At 41.6% G+C, this 20951-nt stretch overlaps 1 protein-coding gene across 3 annotated transcripts in view; it reads right to left on the bottom strand.

Moving 5' to 3' along the window:
- The window catches only part of IL1R1 (interleukin 1 receptor type 1), a 72957-nt gene extending 55417 nt beyond the window's left edge, over positions 1-17540 (bottom strand). Inside the window, exons 1-2 of one of the 3 annotated variants that reach the window (XM_059134411.1) lie at positions 17208-17532; positions 14092-14190 (exon numbers count right to left, since the gene is read on the bottom strand). The gene's annotated coding sequence lies outside the window, so the exon portion shown is untranslated. Of the gene's footprint in view, positions 1-14091; positions 14191-17207 lie in introns of all 3 variants that reach the window. The other 2 variants (XM_059134409.1, XM_059134412.1) reach the window with 2 other exon arrangements.
- Between the last annotated feature and the right edge of the window lie 3411 nt (positions 17541-20951).

A 20951-nucleotide genomic window follows, 5' to 3' on the forward strand; every position in this document is an offset into this window, starting at 1 on the left:
GACCCAACATGCTGGAACTCCTCTATTATATTTATTCATTCAATAAATAGTTATTTCACATAGACTACATAGCAGGCAGTGTTCTAGGTACTTGAGATATATCTGGAAACAAATGAGACAAAACCCCTACCCATGTGAAATTGACATTCTCTAGGGTGCAGACAGGCAATAGACAGTAAACATAATAAAGAAGGAAACTATAGCATACGAGAAACTGAATGTGGAAAATGTGTCCGCCTCAGGAAGATTGAGCTTGAGAGCAAGACTGTGGTTAGCTACACTATATCTATTTCCCATCTGAGCCCCTATACTTACTTATCTTACACCAGCATTGCCTCTGTCAGAATAACACTGAAGGACAGAAAAATGAACACAGGGTAGAGCTTCTCCTCAGGGAACTGACCATCCAATTTGTGAGTTTCTATGGTGAGCTCCATGGAATTATGAAGGAATTATGTCTTTTCTTCATGGAACAAATATTTACCAAGCACCCACTAAAATACGGGCCAGGCACTGGGGACTCCCACAACACACACATACACAACACATAAAACATTTACAACACATACACAACACACACATAATATAGACACACACAACACTTTGCAACACACATGACACATGGAAAACAGTCATACAACACAGCCATACAACATACGATATACAAACACACAAACACATTTATACAACATATACCCTAAAAACATACAACAAACACAACATTCAACACTCACATCACACATACATCAAAGTCTCTGTACTGATGTATTTTCACAAGAAGGACCATATGATGGAGATGAAGGTTGATCTAGTCAAATAAACTGGTAAAAGTTACTTATACTGAGGTAGTAACTGAAAGCTCTGAGACCTCGGGGGAAACTCCAATGGAGCTAATTCAGGAAAAAGCCTTTTGTCCACGTGAGTTGCCAAAGGAGCCACTACAGAGTTCTCTCAGTAAATCTCATGATTTACTGCCATGAGAATGATTTCCAACTAAAATCCACCTGCACAGCTAAGAGTGAATGGTCTGCACTTACTATGTCATTCCCACTGAGACTCCAAATTCTGTCCCTGCTAGACCAAGAAGGACATCTGGCACCAGGTGTACCTGACATCTTCCTCAACACCTGGGGCTTAAATGAATGTTACAATTGCCTTTTGAGGTAGTGTCAGCGGATTTCAGTTCCAGAAGTTAATCTGATGCCATTACGTTTGAAATAATAACTTGATAACTGCATACAATTTGTTTTCTAATTTTCGATAGACTAAAAGAAGTTCAAGGTGGTTTCCATGATAAATATTCCAACTTCACATGAGAGTACAAGGGGAAACTCTCCTTGGACAAAGGCATATTTTTGAAACACTTAAGGAGCTTATGTTGTAATTAGTTATTCTTGAGTTATTGAAAAGAAGATCCAAACTAAATTCTGCACGACATTACAGTTTTTACCATTATCCTCTAGCAAATGTTTTCTTTGCTTCCAGAGTTGTACTCTCATTTGGAGCAAAATGTATATATATATATATATATATATATATATATATTTTTTTTTTTCTGTTCTTGCTACATTGCAAAACATTCTTTACTATGCCAGAGGACTGAGTTTGATGGAAAACCCCCAGGAAGTAGTAGCTTTGGCACTTTTTCAAAGTCTTAATAAGTAAGGATAACTCTTGAAACTCAAGTGTTTGGAACAGAGTAAATGTTTTCTGCCTCTTAGTATCCTCCACCCACAAAGGCTATTTCCGAGAAGCCCCTGTTACACATCCCCAAGGAGCCATACACTCTTGGACATACATTTAAAAACACAATAAGCTGCCTCAAGTGCCCAAGTCAAAAGGCGAGACTCACCTACATAAACAAATAAGCAGGGAACATGCCAGAAGAAAGTTAGGATGGAGACTCAAAGACAGCACTTTGAGTACAGAACTAACTGAAGAGAAATGTTGGCAGCTGTTTAATAGTCTGAGAAGTCAGAGGTAACTAACAGTAATATATGCAAACACTTGATTTTATGATATCAACAAGAGAGCCAAGCGAGAAACAGCCATACATGGGGATGCCACAAACAGCATTGACCCACAGGTAAGAGAGGCCAAGATGCCTCCAGCTCTACTCTTTCCAGATGCACTGCATCAGCTTCAGGGCCCCCTCTGTCACCTTGCCAGGATGGTGAAAGCACAAGTGAAGTTATTATTGTGGTAGTTACCCATGGTAGGTGCTTTGCATTGTTATTTTTGGTCCCCAAAGATAAGTGAAGAAAGTGTGAAGATTTCAAGGGTAGAGTCAGGAGGTCTTCCCTTTCCAAAATTGGACATGTGGTTTGATGAAATATGGGACATTACTGTCCAATATTTAAAACCAAGATGTTAAAACTAAGAGTTTACAATATTTACTTTGTCATTTATCTAAGATCCATATGGAAATAAAGATTATCTTTTTGAAGTGATTTTTCTCCCTTTCCTATTTATCACTAGAGTCTCTCAAACTGGGTCAAACATTTATTGCAATGGGATAACAAATTAACATGAGAACAATAAGAAGCAGAAATAATAATATATAGATGTGCAAATTTTATCTAGAAAAACGAAGTCTGTGTAGTCATTAAGACAGTGTGGTATGGGCATAAAAACAGACACATAGATCAATGGAACAGAATGGAAAACCCAGACATGGATCCACAAATTTATGGTCAACTAATCATCAACTAAGCAGGAGAGAATACCCAATGGGAAAAAGACAGTCTCTTCAACAAATGGTGTTGGAAAAACCGGACAGTTACATGCAAAAGAATGAAACTGGGCCACTTTCATATACCATACAAAAAAATAAATTCAAAATGGATGAAAGAGCTAAATATGAGCCAGGAAACCTTCAAAATCCTAGAGGAAAACATAGGCAGCAACCTCTTTGACCTCCACCATAACAACTTCTTTCCAGACATATCTCAGGAGGCAAGAGAAACAAAAGTAAAAACAAAGTATTGGGATATCATCAAAATGTAAAGCTTCTGCACAGCCAAGGAAACAGTCAACAAAACCTTTCCAGCCTATGGAATGGGAGAAGATATTTGCCAATGACATAGATGATAAAGGGTTAGTATTCAAAATATATAAAGAAATTCTCAAACTCAACATTCAAAAAATAAATAATCCAGTTTAAAAATGGGCAGAAGACTTGAATAGACATTTTCCTAAAGAAGATATGCAGATGGCCAACAGATACATGAGAAGATGCTCAACATCACTCATCATCAGGGAAATACAAATCAAAACTACAATGAGATACCAGCTCATACCTGTCAGAATGGCTAAAATCAGCAACACAGGAACCAAAAGGTATTGGTGAGGATACAGAGAAAGGGGAACCCTCTTACAATGTTGGTAGGCATGCAAACTGGTGTAGCCACTCTGGAATACAGTATGGAAGTTACTCAAAAAGTTAAAAATAGAGCCACTTTAAGATAGCAATTGTATTACCAGGTATTTACCCAAGGATACAAAAATACAGATTTGAAGGGGCACGTGCCCCCTGAGGTTTATAATGGCATTATCAACAATAGCCAAACTATGGAGAGAGCCCAAATGTGTTGTCTATGGATAAATATAAATAAATATATATATATATATATATATTTTTTATTTATGTATATTTATATATAGTGGAATATTACTTAGCCATAAGACGAAATGAAATCTTGCTATTTGCAATGACATGGATGGAGCCAGAGAGTAGAATGCTAATCAAAATAAGTCATGCTGAAAAACAATCTGAGGGGTTTGAAGTGGTGGGGGGGTGGGAGGTCGGGGTACCAGGTGGTGGGTATTAGAGAGGGCACGGATTGCATGGAGCACTGGTGTGGTGAAAAAATAATGAATACTGTTATGCTGAAAATAAATAAATTTAATTAAAAAGAAAACAAAACAAACAAAAAATAAGTCACGCAAAGACAAATATACAATTTCACTCATAGGTGGAATTAGAGAAACAAAATAGATGAACATATGGGAAAGAAAAGAAAGGAGAGAGAAGCAAACCTAAGAGCCTCTCGTTTCAGAACAACCTGAGGGTTGCTGAAGGGAGGTGGGTGGGGGATGGGCTAAATGGATGATGATATCAAGGAGGACACTTGCTATGATGAGCAGCGGGTGTTATAGGTAAGTGATGAAACACTAAATTCTGCCCCTGAAACCAATGTCACACCATATGTTAACTGACTAGAATTTAAACTAAAATTTGAAATAAAAAAAAAAAGAAAAGAAAAATGTAGCCTGGTCATAAACACACTAGGATTAAATAGAAATGTCTGCTAACATGATTTTCTGATTTCCCTTGTTCCTTTCAATGGGAGAAAGGGAGAGAAAAAAGCAAATTCGAAAGGTTTTCGGGACAATAACCATCCTCTTTATTTTATTTTTAATTTTTTTTTGTACCCTCCAACATGTGCAACAAGGCAAAGCACTCAGTAAATACTTTGACACCTTAATGTCAAACTTAGAAGTGATCTCAGCTATAGGGAGAGTCATATCTACCCCCCTTCTAGGCTGATGCACTAACAGCACTTACCGACTTTCTTATAAATAAAATTCCCAAAATACACTGAAGATTATTTGGATGCAATGAAATTAATCCAGAAACATCATTTGAATGATGTGTATTGGTCATTTATTTCAAAATCTAGCTTACCTTTACATTTTATTTTTGTATTTTGAAAAGAAGACGAAGAAAAAAAGTAGTTGCCATAATTACTTAACAACCAATGTGCCCCCAATTTGTTACATAAATACCATGCTACCTTCAAACCTATTAATGGCCATACCTAATCTTGTTTTTTCACTGCTGAGGAATCAAATATTAACTGATTTGTGTAGAAGTTAGTGTAGAAGTTCTGATTTGTACTTCCACAAATGACAAAGAGCATACAGTCCATCCCTTCAAGAACAAGATGTCATTTGATGGAATTCTTATATTAAAATTTTAGAGACAAGTTCATGTGGGTGTAGGAGGGGTGTGGAAAGGGGGAAGTTCTTAAATTTCTTCGGCAGGAGGAACAAAGGAGGCAGTAGAAGTTAGAGAAAAGGGGATTAAAGTTTGAACCACCTGAATGCAATACATCCACCTGTCAATGTATAACTGGCCTGTGTAACCTACGTGGGCTTCTTTCTCACCTCCTCAAAACAGATGGTTAGACCAAAACACCCTTTTCTTCCAAACAATCCAGGTTTGCAGAATAAGTAATACTAGGCAAGCTGCTTCTTGCCCTTTGCTTCAACGTTGGCAGTCAAAGCCTGCCATGCTGGGTCCCCCACAGACCCTGGGACAAAGCCAGATCACTGGGTTTCAGGTCCCAGAACCACCTTGCTCTCCCCGGATTCTCTTTGCGAACATTTACCTCCTTGCCAGCTCCCCCAGAGGCTGCTTCTTACCCTCCCCCTAAAATGTCACCCTTCCTCCTCCAGCTCAAGAGTTCCTTCCCACCCTTCCAAGTCCTTCCCAAATACTGTGTACTCCTTCCACAGGAGCCTTCTAGGGTTTCCCCACCCCTCCAACCAGGGGAAATGCGGGACTCTCTCCCGCTCCCCTGAACCCTTGGCTTCACCTCCCTGCCTCTGATGTCACTGGCAACCCCCAATTTCATTTTACAGGAGCTCTTCACTCCCCTAATACTCAAATGCGTAAAGATAGGCTCTTTCTCTGACTGTAGCTTCAACTGAGCAGACGTTTACATCTTTGTTAAGTAAATGACAGCGACTACAGTTACACTACTAAGGCCCACCATGTCTTAGAAAATTCAAACCACATGGGTGGGACAGAGAGAGGCTTTGATAACTTCTGTGGACAAGGTATTCTGGGAAATGGACCTAAATTCCCCCAGCAGGCATGATTTGACAATCGCTCTGGACAGCTTTGTTCTAGCCAGCTTCTTGTTTACTCGGTAGTTTACTGAATTTATGGCTGTCTCCTTCCCAGGTCAGCGGTTCCCAACCCAGGTTACACTGGTTGCATGGTAACAACCACCTGGTGAGTTTTTTTTAAATCGCTATGCTGAGACCCAGAGCAATCACATCAGAACCTCCCATGGTGGGGCCTTCAGTAATTGTTTTAAAGCTCTCCAGGTGATTCCAACATGTAGCCAGGACTGATGACCGCTGGTCTAGATGGTAGAGGGTAACCCTATGCAGCAGACCTTTATTCTATTTGACAAAACTGTGTGGTTCACTAACACAGCAAAACCCATTTTCTACAGGGCCCCAGTAGACTGTGGCCAGGCAAAGAAAGGGACAGTTCAGCCTCAGGAACACACAACAGGTTTCCCTAAAACAGTAAGCTATAATTTGGACATCAGTTCCAGACTCAGGGAAGTACCCATCTCCACCACCCCTTCTCCTCCCCCTACCTCACTCCCTGTGGCATTTTTCACTTTCCTATGCACATAGTTTCTGTACACTTGTCACATTATCTTACCAGCATTCTAAGCAATTTCAATGCGGAAAAAAGAAGTTTAGAACTCTGATCTTGCTGTTAAATAAACCTCAGAATTTGAGGTTAATGATAAACACTTGAGCATGGTGAGAGATGTTGGGTGTAATTTCCCACATTATTACAATAGCAAAACTGTAACCTCCCTTTCTCCTTGTGAATCAGCTCAGGAACCCACTGTACTAATCTAGAGAAATGTTTCATCCTTGGGGGAAATGTATTCAAAAGAGGTAATCATGTCAAGTTCACACTAGATTTTTTAAATCAATGAAATCTAAGCACACATTCTATCACTGATTATAACCATGTATTTTCCTTCTGGGAAAGAAATCCCATGAATCTTTGCACTCCCAGCTACATTATACATATATGTACATCAATGTAACTATATAATATGTATGTATATCAATATAACGCTGTGTAAATTTCGGGTACGCAAGGTGTTAATCTGATACATCTATATATTGCAAAATGATTAGCCTGAGCTAACACCTTCAACACAACACATAATTGCCACTTCTTTTTTGTGGTGAGAACATTTAAGATCCACTATCTTGACAACTGTCAAATATTTAATACAATATATTAGCCATAATCACCATGCTGTACCTTAGATCCTGAAAATTGCCAATCTCATAACCAGAGGTTTTTATTCTTTGATCAAAATGCCTCCATGTCCCTTGAATTTCCCCTCAGCCCCTGGTAACACCACTCTGCTCTGTTGCTCTGAGTTCAGCTTTTTTAGACTTCACATAGATGCAGTTTCATACAGTATTTGTATTTCTCTGTCTGGCTTATTTCACTTAACCTAATGCCCTAAAGCTTCATCCATGTCATTGTATATGGCAGGATTTCTTTTGTTCTCATGGCTGAATCATAACCCATTGCATATATGTGCCACATCTTCTTCATCCACTCACCTGTGGACGAATATTGAGGTCATGTCCATACCTCATCTATTGTGAATACTGCTGCGATAAACATAGAGTGAAGATATGGCCTCAAGATCTTGTTTTAATTTCCTTTGGATATGCACACAGAAGTGAGACTGCTGGATCATTTGGTAGTTCTACTTTTAATTTTTTGAGGAACGTCCATACTACTTTTGGTAGTAACTATACCAATTTACATTCCCACCAACAGTGCATAGGGCTTCCCTTTTTCTACAATCTTGCCAACACCTGTTATCAGTAACCTTTTGATATACAGATGATTCTTCAATGGAGAGATGATACTATTTGTGAAACCAGGTTTCTCCCACCTACTTCAGGCACCATCTGTTGATGCTTTCCAGAGAAATAGTTATCAAGTTAATTTGTACTTTGCTATTATATATATTTCATTTGTATTGAATTTAGTTTAAATATTATCTACTGACCATTTCAGAGGGTAGAAAATAACCCGCACACATAATATTTTTTAAAAAATCTGAGGGTTTTGAAGGGGCGGGGCTGGGAGGTTGGGGAGACCAAGTGGTGGGTATTAGAGAGGGCACGGATTGCATGGAGCACTGGGTGTGGTGCTAAAACAATGGATACTGTTACGCTGAAAAAAATAAATAAATTATAAAAAAGATAGCTTACAGATAGCATGAGCCAATTTGGATGATAAATTCCCATCAGAGGTAGAAGGAGGGAGGCTTCTTGTGAACAAACTCTGAAAAAGGTCAACACTCATGAAAACATAACTACTTCATCTACATCAGAAAAAGAGCAATTCCATACACTTGTGTTTCCCTTCTTCATCATTTCGGCACAATGCAATACAAAGAAGTTTGGGAGCCCAACAGACACAGGTTCATAACCTGATTCTATTAACCAGCTATTACCATCTTGAGAAACCACCTGCTATCTCTGGGTCTCTGTCTCCCTCGGTCCAAATCTATATCAGAAGCACAGGTAACATCACGGGCAGCAATCATGGGCAGGAGACAGATCAGGGTGGGGGTGGGGGTGGGGGCAGGGAGGCAGCAGGGTGTTCACTGTTGTACTCCCAGGATGGAGCAACTGCTAGTCAGCCTGGTACTCCCAGGATGGAGCGACTCTAGTCAGCCGACAGCAAAGAGATCAAGAGACCAGCAAATGAAGTTACAGATAATAAAAGATCTATGAAAAGTTACCCCAGGATTTCCAGTCAAGTGCTACCCTCTCATTAACTCCGAGAATAGAATTAGAGAAACCACATCAATCTGGGGGTAGGTGCACTCATGGCTTTGGAATGTGTAGGTTTTGTGGCCCATGTTGAAATATGCTATTGGCAAAAATGACTGAGTGGCTACTGTCATCAAAAGCCAAGATGGAATTCATTGTCAGCCAAGAAGGGACACATTGTCAAGAGGTTCAGCCTCCTTAGAAACAAGATGGGATAATTTATAAGCACATTCACATCCCATAATTTTCCCCTCAAACTATAGAAAGAGGCAGACATCCACAAAAGACACAAACATGCCATCACCTAGTTATAGAGAAATATCATTCATTCAGTGGCTCATTCGTTCATTCATTCATTCATTTCAGGAATGCCTGACAGCTTCAGACATCAAAATTGCTAAAATCCTTCCTGAAATTTTAGTTTTTAAAGCAAACCATGCCATTGTTTTGGACCAACTGAGCACAAATGTAAGAAAAACAAAAGCCTAAAAATCCAGAAATCCTAAAATATTTATTTCAGTCATGATTAACACAGGCACATTTCAAATTTTACAAATATGTCTCTGGACTTTTTTTTTCTTTTTTTGGTAAAAACTCCTTTTGCTACCTTTCTTACCTGTCACTCTCACTTAATAATCCCCTGTCCTACTTTGTTTTTGATTGGACAATTCTGTTTGGGTTGAGTACCTAAAAATCACATGAGGAGTCCTTTCCTATCAGAAGCAAACCTGCCGTCTTTTCCCTGGACCAGGAGAGGTTGCCTGAGCTTAAGTTAAGAAGCTGACCTCATATTCTTCCTGTTTCCTACTTCCATGTTCCTATGTCCACAGAAACCTGCATCCCTTCTGCCTTTTCCACGGGCCAAGAGATCCTGGAATCTTCATTCCAGATGCCACACACACACACACACACACACACACACACAAATCCCCACTCTTCTCTGGCCACAAATGACTGCTTGTGCCATGGAGATAGAACCTGAGTGCCCACCCAGTCATCAATACTCTGTCCCAGGTCCCTGTGTTTCTTCACAAGATGGAAGAACTTCTTGGTTTCTAGCCTTACCATCAGGCTACTGAGGCTGTGGTCCATCCACACCCCTTCTGAAGGGCCTTCCCAGCACTGCAGACTCATAAGCAAAGCAGTCCCATAAGAATGGAACCAGAGGGACCAGAGCAAAAGAGGATACACAGTGGAGAGAAACCCTCTCCCCAGAGATCTCCCCAGACAATAAAACTTAGGAATTTGCTCCATTCTGGAGCACAGATAGCCATGGCTTCAGTGCTCAGAGGACAGTCCCACTCTGTCCCTGGCCCACTCAGTGGTCTTGAGGAAAGCTCTCCATTCTTCATCTCTAAAGGTAGAATGATAACCCTACCTGCACCTCCAGGGCAGGATGTGGGAGAAGCGCCAGTGCCCAGAGGGCTCCCCAGCACCAAGCAGATGCTCAGGGCACACAAGTGACCCACAGTGCAAGGCCAGAATTCTCATCTAGAATCCAGAAGTGACCGGGCCCTTTTGCTATTTCTTTCCTGCCTTCCTTTTGGTTGCTGACATTTGACTTGGTCTCAAAACTAGACTGTAAGATGCTGCTCATTTTCTAAATCTTTCTATTTTCCCTCCCACCTCTTCTTCTTCTTCCTCTCAGGGGCACTGAGCACTAGGCTTAGCCTAGCCTGGACATGCAATAACGACACTTGTCAAAATGATCAGTTAATTCAGTAAGGTGTGAGATAATGAAAGAGAAAGGCCTTGGTAAACTGAGTTTTATCTCTGGGAGAGGTAGAATGTGTATTAGTGGTACGTCTCTATGGCCATGTTTAGACTAAGCTTTTGTCACTTGTCACACACACAGGAATTTAAGGCTAGACAAAGAGTGAAGTGTAGGCTGGCACCAGCCCTCTACCAGATGTCACTGATGTCACTATCTCTTGTGCCAAATACAATGACTTCTCCCTGTAATGTCCATCATCCAGGTAAGCATTTATGGTCTATGTGGGTAAGATTTTACAGACTCTGCCACCATCTTTCCAGCCCATGACTGAAGACTATCTGAAATTCAGAATAAATTCCAGCATCTTGACAGTGGCCCCAAATGCCCACAGTGATCTGCCCCCCTGCCCCTGTCTCCAAGCTCACCTCTAACCCCCCATGCACACACCTGGTCAGCCCTGTACATACCTTCTTTTGCTCCTCCAACAGGGCTCTACATTGCTGTTCTCTCTACCCTCCACCTGTGTGCCTCAGAACTCCTGCTCTTCAACCAGACTCCTATCACCAGGCTAAGGCAGATCTCAGCTCATCAGTAACCTTCTTGGCACTGGCCTGTCTCTTTCATGGTGCTAATCACAACAGGTATAATACATGCTACTGCCCCGATGTTTTGTGTGGCCTTTGCAGGCAGCAACTAGACCACCCTCACCCACTATGGCATCCCATGGCTAGGCACCCAGCAAGGCTTCAAAAAATAATCACTGGGTAAACCAAAAGTTATGATCACAAACAGTTTTTAAAACAATCCTAATATTGCTACACACCTATTAGAATGGCCAAAATCCAGAACATCGACAACATCAAATGTTGGTGAGGATATGGAGCTACAGGAACTCTCATTCATCACAGGTAGGAATGCAGCACGGCACAACCACTTTGGAAGATAGTTGGTTTCTTGCGAAACTAAAAGCAGAACTACCACACAATCCAGAAATTGTGCCCCTTGGTATTTACATAAAAGAGCTGAAAATTATATCCACACAAGAACCTGAACATAGATATTTATAGGAGCTTTATTCATAATTGCCCAAACTTGGAAGCAACCAACATATTATTGAGTAGATTCATGGATAAATAAACCGTGTACATCCAGATGGTGGAATATTATTTAGTGCTAAAAAGAAATGAACCATCAAGCCATGAAAAGTCATGGAGGAGAAACTTAAATGCATTCTACAAAATAAAAGAAGCCAGGCTGAAAAGACTATACACTGCTTGATTATAACCATATGGCATTCTGGGTAAGACAAAACTATGAAGACAGTAGTAAAAAAATCAGTAGTTGCCAGGGTTTTCAGCTGGGAGTGGGAAGAATGAATAGGTACAGCACAGAGGACATTTAGGGCAATAGAAAACTCTGTATGATATCATAATGATGTATGCATGTTATTACATACTTGTCTAAACCCATAAATGGCACAACACTGAGAGAGAACCCTACTATCAACCATGGACTTTGGGTGATAAGGATGTGTCAGTGTTGGTCCATGAACTGTAACTAATGTTGGGGAGCATGTTGATAATGGAGGGAAGAACTTATATGTGAAACCTCTATACCTTCCCCTCAAATCTGCTGTGAACCTAAAACTGCTGTCAAAAAATAAAGCCTAAATAAAGAAACCTCCATGATGAAATGAGATATGAAAATTTAAAAAGCACACTGACTTAACTTCTTCCCACAAAAGACCACAAAAGTCAAATAAGAACCAGTTGGCTAGCATACTGTGTTGACAAGAGCATGGGGAAACATGCTCTCAAACATTCCCAGAAGTATTATCTATTATAACCAGGTGGGAGGTGGATGGGCAGTTTTGAAATACATATCAAAATCACAAATGTCCAAGTCTTTGACCTGCAATTCCACTTCTAGGAATTGAGCAAATAAACATGTTTGTGTGTACTTCTGCAAAATGACACAGGTGAGGCTGTTATTCATTGCAACACTGGTTGTAATAGCAAAAGATTGCAAACAACTTAAAAGTCCACTGAAAGGTTAAAAATACACCTTGTTAAATGCAGATATGGAACAGGGTGCAGAAGAGTATAAACCATTAGGGTATGTGATGGCTTATTTTATGAATCTATTTGCCTGAGCTGGTGTGTGTCTATGAAGGGATTTCTGGATGAAACAAGCCTTTGAGCTGAGTAAATCAGGCATCATCCAATCCCTTGAAGGTTGAAATAGAACAAAGAGGCAGAGAAAGGTTCAACTCACTCTTCATGACTACTTGAGCAGAGACATGTATTTTCTTTTTGTGTTCCTGGTTCTCATGCCTTCAGATATGGATTAGAATCCACACCTTTAGCTCTACAGCTCCCAAGCCCTGGAACTGGGCCACCTCCTTTCCTGGGTCTATAGCTTGAAGACAACAGACAATGGGACTTCTCAGCCCCCATAACCACATGAGCCAATATTTTATAATCTCTTCTCTCTCTCTATTTCTCAAAATAGCCCAATGATATGCCTGATTTTACCTATAAAACCAATAGAAGATTGATGTATCTATTTCCTGTTGGTCCTATTTCTCTGGAGAACCCAAATACAGGGTAGAAAAGGTAGAAAAAATTATTAACAGTTACTCAGCTACTTGTTGGTGGAAAGAGATGTCTACTGGTTGGGAAAGAGATGTCTGAGAAGAAGTGAGAGGAAAGATTTCACTGAATAACCTTTTACATGTTATTTGTTGATAAAATAATTTTTTTAAAGTAAGCTCCATGCCCAGTGTGGAGCCCAACATAGGGCTTGAACTTACCACCCTGAGATCAAGACATGAGCTGAAATCAAGAGTCAGATGCTTAACCAACTGAGCCACCCAGGCTCCCCTTGTTGAAAAATATTTTTAAATTTCAAAATCTTACTGAAAAGTTTAATAGAAAATTGTGTAAAATACTATTTTAAATTACATTCTCATACTCATCTTCTAATTGAAAAACTAAACAAAAAGAAGATAGGTAAGCTTCCCAGGCGAAAACGGAGCCAGCCCCCCTCTCCTAAGCTAGAACTTGCCTTACTCTGTCCCATCTTCCTTGGAGACATTCTTTGAACAATCTTGGTGTAGAATTGGGTGCTTGGTGGTTGAAACCTATAAGGAAAGTGTCCCTGCATATTGAATATCAATGCGTCTAGAATGAGGTAATAAATTGGATGATCCTGCCAGGGAATGTTGGCCTGAAAATCAACTTCAGGTACCATTTCATAATGGCCCACATAGATTCAGAGAGACCAAGGCAGAGCACCCCCATCTCCCCAAAATTCCAAAGTGAGGGGCTGCATTGACTGAGTTTCTAGGCCTAGCACCTCCAAATATAGAAATGGACTCAGCACTTTTGGATGAAGAACCAAGCACATCAGCACTCAACCGTCCAGTGCAGCACATAGGCTAAGAAGTTTAATACACTTGATATAGATTGATGGGCTTCACTAATCCCTAGCTCATCTCATCACCTCTTGGCCACTTACTGAGCTTCTCAGAGTCTCAGTTGGTTTTGTCCTTGAGCAGGTATAATGATACCAGTCTTGCAAGATTGTGAACAGATTAGACATAAGAACTTAGATCAGCATGTATTCTTTGGTGCGAACTCAATGAATGGTGACTATATACTCAAGTGAACAGCACAAACATCATCAGTTGTCCCAAACCTATGTGCCATTGTCTCTAGAGTTCACTCAAACCTACCCTCACCAACCTGTGGACTCTAAGTAAGACTGCGTGGTGAATCCCAGCTGTGCACCAACTACTGGTGTGACTTTGGGCACATCACTTCTCTGCACTTCAGTTTCTTAATCTGCAAAATAAGATCGTAACAATGACTACCTCACACATGAGGCACTTAGAACCATACCTCACATATAGTCAAGTGCTCTATTAAGTATTAGCCATCATTATTATTTATTCGGCACCAAGTTCACATCATTGCTAAGCATCAGTTTGGTTCTGATTCAACAGCGTAGCACTGAGCTAGGGGTCAGAATGAAACACTGTAACACATATCATATTCATACCAAGTCCATGCAACTTACACTCACAAGTCTATGATCTCCATTTTCCTGGTTCTACCCTTGGCTTGTATTCATTTGCTTAATATCCATTAAGAGCTTTAAATGTTCATTCAATTAAAATGGAAACCAGCCCAAATGAAATTAAATAAATCAATTTGCCACAGAAAATCTCCATTTTCAAAATCTTCTGTGATTCCTTTTTAAGAAATTCCTTTCCATGAAGAATTAGGTAACAATGTTCTCAGCTCCCTTCTGTGGACTCATTAAAAAAACGTTCATTGAGCCCCCCTCGGTATCAGACCCGAACGGGGCCCTGGAGAGAGTAACACAAATAAAACAAGTCCCACCTTTGAGAAGGGGAACTGAGCAAAGCAAGTGGTCAACAACAACACAATAAAGAAGAATGGCGTGCTGTCCTGCACGCAAGTGAGATAAGTAAGCAACAAAATAGAAGCCACCTTCAATCTAAAATATCTCCATGTACTGCTAGAATATACCGAATACTAGGGCTGACTCCAAGAACTAAAAAATATGTTACAACACACACACACACAGTTTCTAAGTCTATAATTAGAACACATTGTCAAAATTTCAGCATGCAGTTCTCCAAACACGACATACTTTATAAGGTGAGAATATAAATAAACTTCGTAAGAACAAGCAATCACAATTGTACTGTTTTATATTTTTCACTTTTTTTCTGTTCAAAGAACGTTCCTCTGTCTCATCTCTGTTCCCAGTACAATCGTGTAGTGGGATGAAACGTCAATCCTTATCTTCAAATTTTATAGACAAAAAGGAAATAAAAGACTGAGTTTTGTCCTGGGTTGTTCAAATGGTAGAAAGAGCAAAAGCATTTGATTCCCCACGCTCTCAGCAGGCCTGCTGAGCGACATCAAATGAGGTCAAAGTCCCCAGAAATTAGGTTGGCATAAGTTACTGTAAGAAATGATTGCTTTGATGTACACAACCAAAAAGGACAAGAATCTGAACCCAAAGAGGGCAGAATAGGAAGTGTAAAAGTTCTGCAAAGGGTTCCCTTAAAACAAATCAAAACAACAAAACAGGCTTTGCCAGTTATCAGATTAGCACATTTATTAAAAAAAAAAAAAGTCAAAACCCAATGTTGGTGAAAGTGTGGTAAAATGGTATTCATGCAGTGCTGGAGGGAGTGTAAATTAATAGCACTTTCCTAGATTAAGTCTAGTGGCATGGATCAAGAGCTTCAAAAATGCTCATGCCCTTTGACCCTATTCCCTCTGGAAATCTAGTCCAAGGAAATAATCAAGAAGAGACACAACATTTTCATTTTAAGTACATTAGTTCTGTAATGTTGATAATAGAAAACAAAACACGCCGATATCTAACAACATGACTTAATAAATTGTATAATGTGATCAAACAATTTTTGTAGAAAGAAATTGGCCTTTCTCTCACGATGATAGGTTTTTATCTTCCATCTTATTTATTGATCTATATGTCCTTTATTTTATTTCTGACAGTGAGGATATGCTAATCCTGTCAGTCTCGCAAGGGATGTTTTTGGAAGTGAATTTCAGCCATTCCTCCAGCATGCCCGGCAAGGTTTTCTCCTAAGTAAGGGAGCAAGCATGTGCCCAGAAGGTGTTAGGGGAAAGAAAATGAGCAGCCTTCTGCTGACTTGAGAAAGGCAATAAGCATCTCTTTAAATTCATCACCAGAATTAAGAAGATTAAATTCATCTCAAGAAGTACTCCCTGCTCCTTGTGGGCAGCCTTATCTACTTACTTTCCCCCAAGAGATCCACACATTTCCAGAGAGCACAACCCTTCTCTTGGCCTCCAGTACAAGCGGTGGTCCCCAGAGGCCCGTAGGTGAATAGCGGGATTCACAGACCAGCTGCACCATCTGAAAACATCCTCCCTAACCCTGCTCCCCGAGCCCTCTTCACCATAGTGCCGATGAGCATTTTGCATAAAAGTTAGGAGTTGTCAATTGAATTGAATTGCATTGAACAGTAAAGCTCATTTTGCTTTCTTTTTTGTGTTCTCATTTCCTATCTTTAATCTTCCAGATTCTCTCCCATTTTCTTGTTCTTTCCCACAGAAACGCTACTCATAGGATTATGGAAGTCAGGCACATCCAATAAAGAAATACTGGACAATCATCTCTTCCGAGTTCTCCCTACAGCTCTGGGAGTAATATTTGTAAAGCCTCAGGAATGACATTTTAAGCCTTCACTGGAAGAAGCACATATAAGCCTTGCTAGTACAACACATTATAACTTTAAATGCAACCAATGCGTGTCTGTTAATAGTAAGGCAATCCTTCGGTCATCAAACATCGGGCCAGATTGTGCCCCTCTCAAACAGACAAAGCTTAATGCAAATGGATCAATTTGCATTCTAAGATTCTAATTCAAACATCAGCAGCATTTTAAAGAAATTCTTATTTACAATACCCTTCACTTAAACTTCACGATTTACCAAACGTCATGCCCCTATTTACAGCTCTTAAGTAGTATATAGTTATAAAATATATTTCCCATATCTTTCATAATTAATCTTCCATAGAGTAAAACATACATTATCATAGTTGATCTTTTAATATGACTCCCAGACACATCTTAAGATTAAATGTGCCTACAGAGCCACATAATTTCAAGAAATTCTTAAAATCCTGTTTTCAACAAACAGCATCACATGATCAGTTTTATCAAAGTCCGTTTGTCCCTCCCAAATCTTTCATCGGTGTAGAAATACGCAAAAAGAAAACGAGGAGGAAATAGGGGAACAAAAACCAGAAGTGCAGTTAATCATCTTACCATCTCCTTTCTTCATCTTGGGGACATTTGGAGATGGCTGGCCTCGCAGGAGGCGGTGACTTGGAGGGTAAATCCACAGCAGTTTCTTTCCCCCAATAAGTCAGCTGAATTGACGTTGGTTCTTAAAAGCAAAAGTGAATTCTGAAGACAGCCCTGGAAAGACTTGCTAATTCCTCTTTTCTTTTTCCAAACAGCTTTGGATCTGGTCTGCGCAGCACGAGAGAGTCCCTCACGTCTTGTCAGGCGACCCAGTTTTGCCGCAGCTGAAAGGAGACTCTGAGTGACGTGTGTGTCAGAGCCTATGGGGGCTTTAATCCTCAGCAGTGACACATGCAGGGAGCTATGAACAGGAAACTCAGAGCTGGGCAGACAGCCAGAATCATTCCGAAAACGTGCCAAACCCTTACGAAATACCAACACACTTTACCGCACACTCGCATCGAAATGCTTCACAATCCTGTGTCTCTCTCCCATGTGACTTTGTGTTAGACCTAGACAAGGCTTACCAGCATGTCCAGCCCAGCAGGGGTCCCATCAGCCGATGGGTCAAGGCCAAGACTGGGGACTCATACCCTCTCCCTCGGCTGCCAGCCTCCCGATCCTTCTTGTGACGATAGCCACAGGCGAGAGCTTGGAGGACCTTTTCAGTTCCTTTTATCTTTCAGCCCCGGGCCCCTTCATGATATGCCTGTTCACCTGCCACAGGCCCTGGGAACTCAGCCAGGCTCTCTTGTCAGTGTCCTGGAAGTGGGAGACCCACTGATCACCCCTGGGCTTGGTGTGATGATGGGACAGTGGCAGGCAGGAGGGGAGGAAGGGCTGTAGCCAGAGCCTCTGGCTTCCACCGGAGGGAGCCGAGTTCATGCAGGAGAGATATACTGGCCTGCTGCCTCTTTTCTCTTTCTCCTTTGGCCCCTCCTATGCCCCACATTCTAATTCGTGTTCTCTACAGGACACGGGGTCCAGGTTTTCACAGTGCAGCTCAAAAATCTGCAGCATGCACAAACCTCCCATGTTGGCCTTTAGGTTCCTCCATAAGCCTTGTTCCCACTGCCCTTTGCAAGAACCCCTTGGGCTGTGCCCATCTGGAGGGCCATCGACTTGAGAAGATGCCGCTCAAACTTGTGTTTGTGTGTGCTCTGTAGCCACTACCCTCCCACTCCCTCTCCTTCTTCTCTTGAATGTGACAGCGCCTGCATGTGCATTTACCCCTTCTCATTGCCCCCCTTCCCATACTTCTGACCTTTACCACCATTCACAGAAGCTCACCGCCCCCCCAGCTGCATCCTGGGATGACCGTTTCCGCCACACTCCCGTGTCGTGCCTCTGTGATAACAACAGACAGCAAGAGGGGCCACTTGTTATGTGTCAGACATTTTTCTAGCACATTTAAATTTTTTAGACCCATTTTAGAAAACGTGTAGAAAAAAAAATTCAACACCTTCCTCAAGGTCCCTTTCCCACACAGGGTGGAGCCCAGATGAGCCCATTCAGTGTTGCTCTTCACATCTTACCTGGAATCAGTGCCGTTTGTTTGGGAACATATGTACTCAGGGACAAGGCGGTTTCCTCACGCCGTGGTGGTATCCTTTCCAGAGGGTGTCCCGGAATGCCTTCCCATTCTGGGTAATTGCCAAACAGCCATGATTAATTGGTAGATTAATGAAATTTAATTGAGAGACCAAATGTTCTACTTTTGCTGCAGGCAGGGATTTTAATAACATAAAGAATAAGCAGAATGGTCTTGAGGCTTAAAGCAACATTCCTGCAGTAGTTTGCTAATATTTTTAAAACCTATCTAAAATGTGAGCAAGGGGGGTGCCTGGGTGGCTCAGTGATGATCTCAGGTCATGATCTCAGAGTCCTGGGATCGAGTCCCGCATCGGGCTCTCTGCTCAGCAGGGAGCCTGCTTCCTCCTCTCTCTCTCTCTGCCTGCCTCTATGCCTACTTGTGATCTCTCTCTGTCAAATAAATAAATAAAATCTTTAAAAAAATAAAATAAAATAAAATAAAATGTGAGCAAGGGGCACCTGGGTGGCTCAGTGGGTTAGGGCCTCTGCCTTCGGCTCAGGTCGTGATCCCGGGGTCCAGGGATAGAGCCCTGCATTAGGCTCTCTGCTTGGAGGGGAGCCTGCTTCCTCCTCTCTCTCTGCCTGCTTGTGATATCTGTCTGTCAAATAAATAAATAAATAAAATGTGAACAAGCAGATTTAGACCATCTGGCAAATCAACAGATTGTTGTTAAAGACATAACCCCAATGAGAAAGCTGAGAAGACCCTCGAAGGTCACACTGAACTTGCCGCCTTTCCTCCAATATGGAGTAGATCTGAGCCTTGAGGGACTAACTCCATCTCCAACTCTAGGGTTGGCCCCACTGGTCTGAGCCAACCAGGGTCATCCCACCGTTCCTTCCAGAGAGGTCATGGGATGGGCACAACAAGGCAAAGCCAGGCGGCATGCGGCATCCTCCTGGCCCTAGTAAGGGGGCAGTCCAGTCAGAGGAAGGCTTGGGGCTTCCACTTGACAATGGTAGGAAGCACCCCTTTATGGCTGATATGAGAACCCTTCTTAAGATGACAAAAGTGAGCTTGAGAATGAAGTCCACACAAGGGAGGGGTTTCCAGAGAACTTCAAAGAAAGTGCTAGAAACCGATCCAACCCATATTATCTCAGGGATGTTCAGTAATGAGAACCAACATCTACCTTTTGGTATTGCCAGGTCAGCCAAGCTGGGCTTTCAAAGTGTCCTGACTAACACGAACTCCCGCAGCAGAGATCAGTGGTAGCTGGGGAGCCAGGGGAGGGGCATCTCAGGGGAAGGAGGTTGACCCCTTTTCCTCTGTGCAAGCAGCTTGCCATCTCTCTGCCTCAGTTCCTCCCTGCTCCTCTATCTCCTCCCCTCCCCCTTCCCCTCTTCTCCTTTTCTTGCTCCTCTCCCGCCTCCTCCTTGGCCTTCTTCTTCCCCCTCTTTCCTCTCTTCTGTATCCTTCTTCTCCTCCCACTCTTTCCTCCCATTAAGAAAGAGAGAACACCAACGGAGAGACTCTGAGTGGACAAGAAGAGGCCAATTAGGAGAGAAGAAGCCACAGTTAGCAGGGCATTTACAACTTCCAGACAAACACCAGCTCACGAGCATAAGTTCCAGATGAAGCTCTTACGCTCTTCGAAACACACTAGCGGCTTCCGGGTTTGCTGGCCAGGAATGACTGATGCTGGAAGATAAATGATATTTCATTCCAGAGATGCTTCTGGCCTCTAACTGGATGCAAGACTCTCTTCTAAGCATTTTGGAATTAGTGGGGAAAAAAATGGGGGGGGGGGGGTGCCTAGAAGACCCTGCCTTGGCCTCAAGAAGCTTACCATCCAGTAGATAGCTGGCTGCAGACGCAACAGTGGGCTTAACCCATCATAGGTATTTGCCTCCCAAAATAAGAGTTTGTGACCCCATTTTTCCCTAATTGGTTTAGTTTATCATCTTATCTAACCTTCCAGTGAAGAGGAGAGAGTTCATTTCAAGGATTTTTCTGACCCTCTTTCCCGCTCCAGACCATTTCTTCTCCTTCCCTCTTTCCACTTCTCAGCAAGGAGAAAAGTATGTCAGGACATGCATGAACACACACACACACACACACACACAGGCACACACACTTCTCCCTGGGATTTCTCAGTTGCTTAGTTCCTCCACAGAGTTTAAATATATATATATATATATATATATATATATATATATATATATTCATAA

Source organism: Mustela lutreola, chromosome 9, assembly GCF_030435805.1.
Source record: "Mustela lutreola isolate mMusLut2 chromosome 9, mMusLut2.pri, whole genome shotgun sequence".
NCBI classification, from domain to species: domain Eukaryota; kingdom Metazoa; phylum Chordata; class Mammalia; order Carnivora; family Mustelidae; genus Mustela; species Mustela lutreola.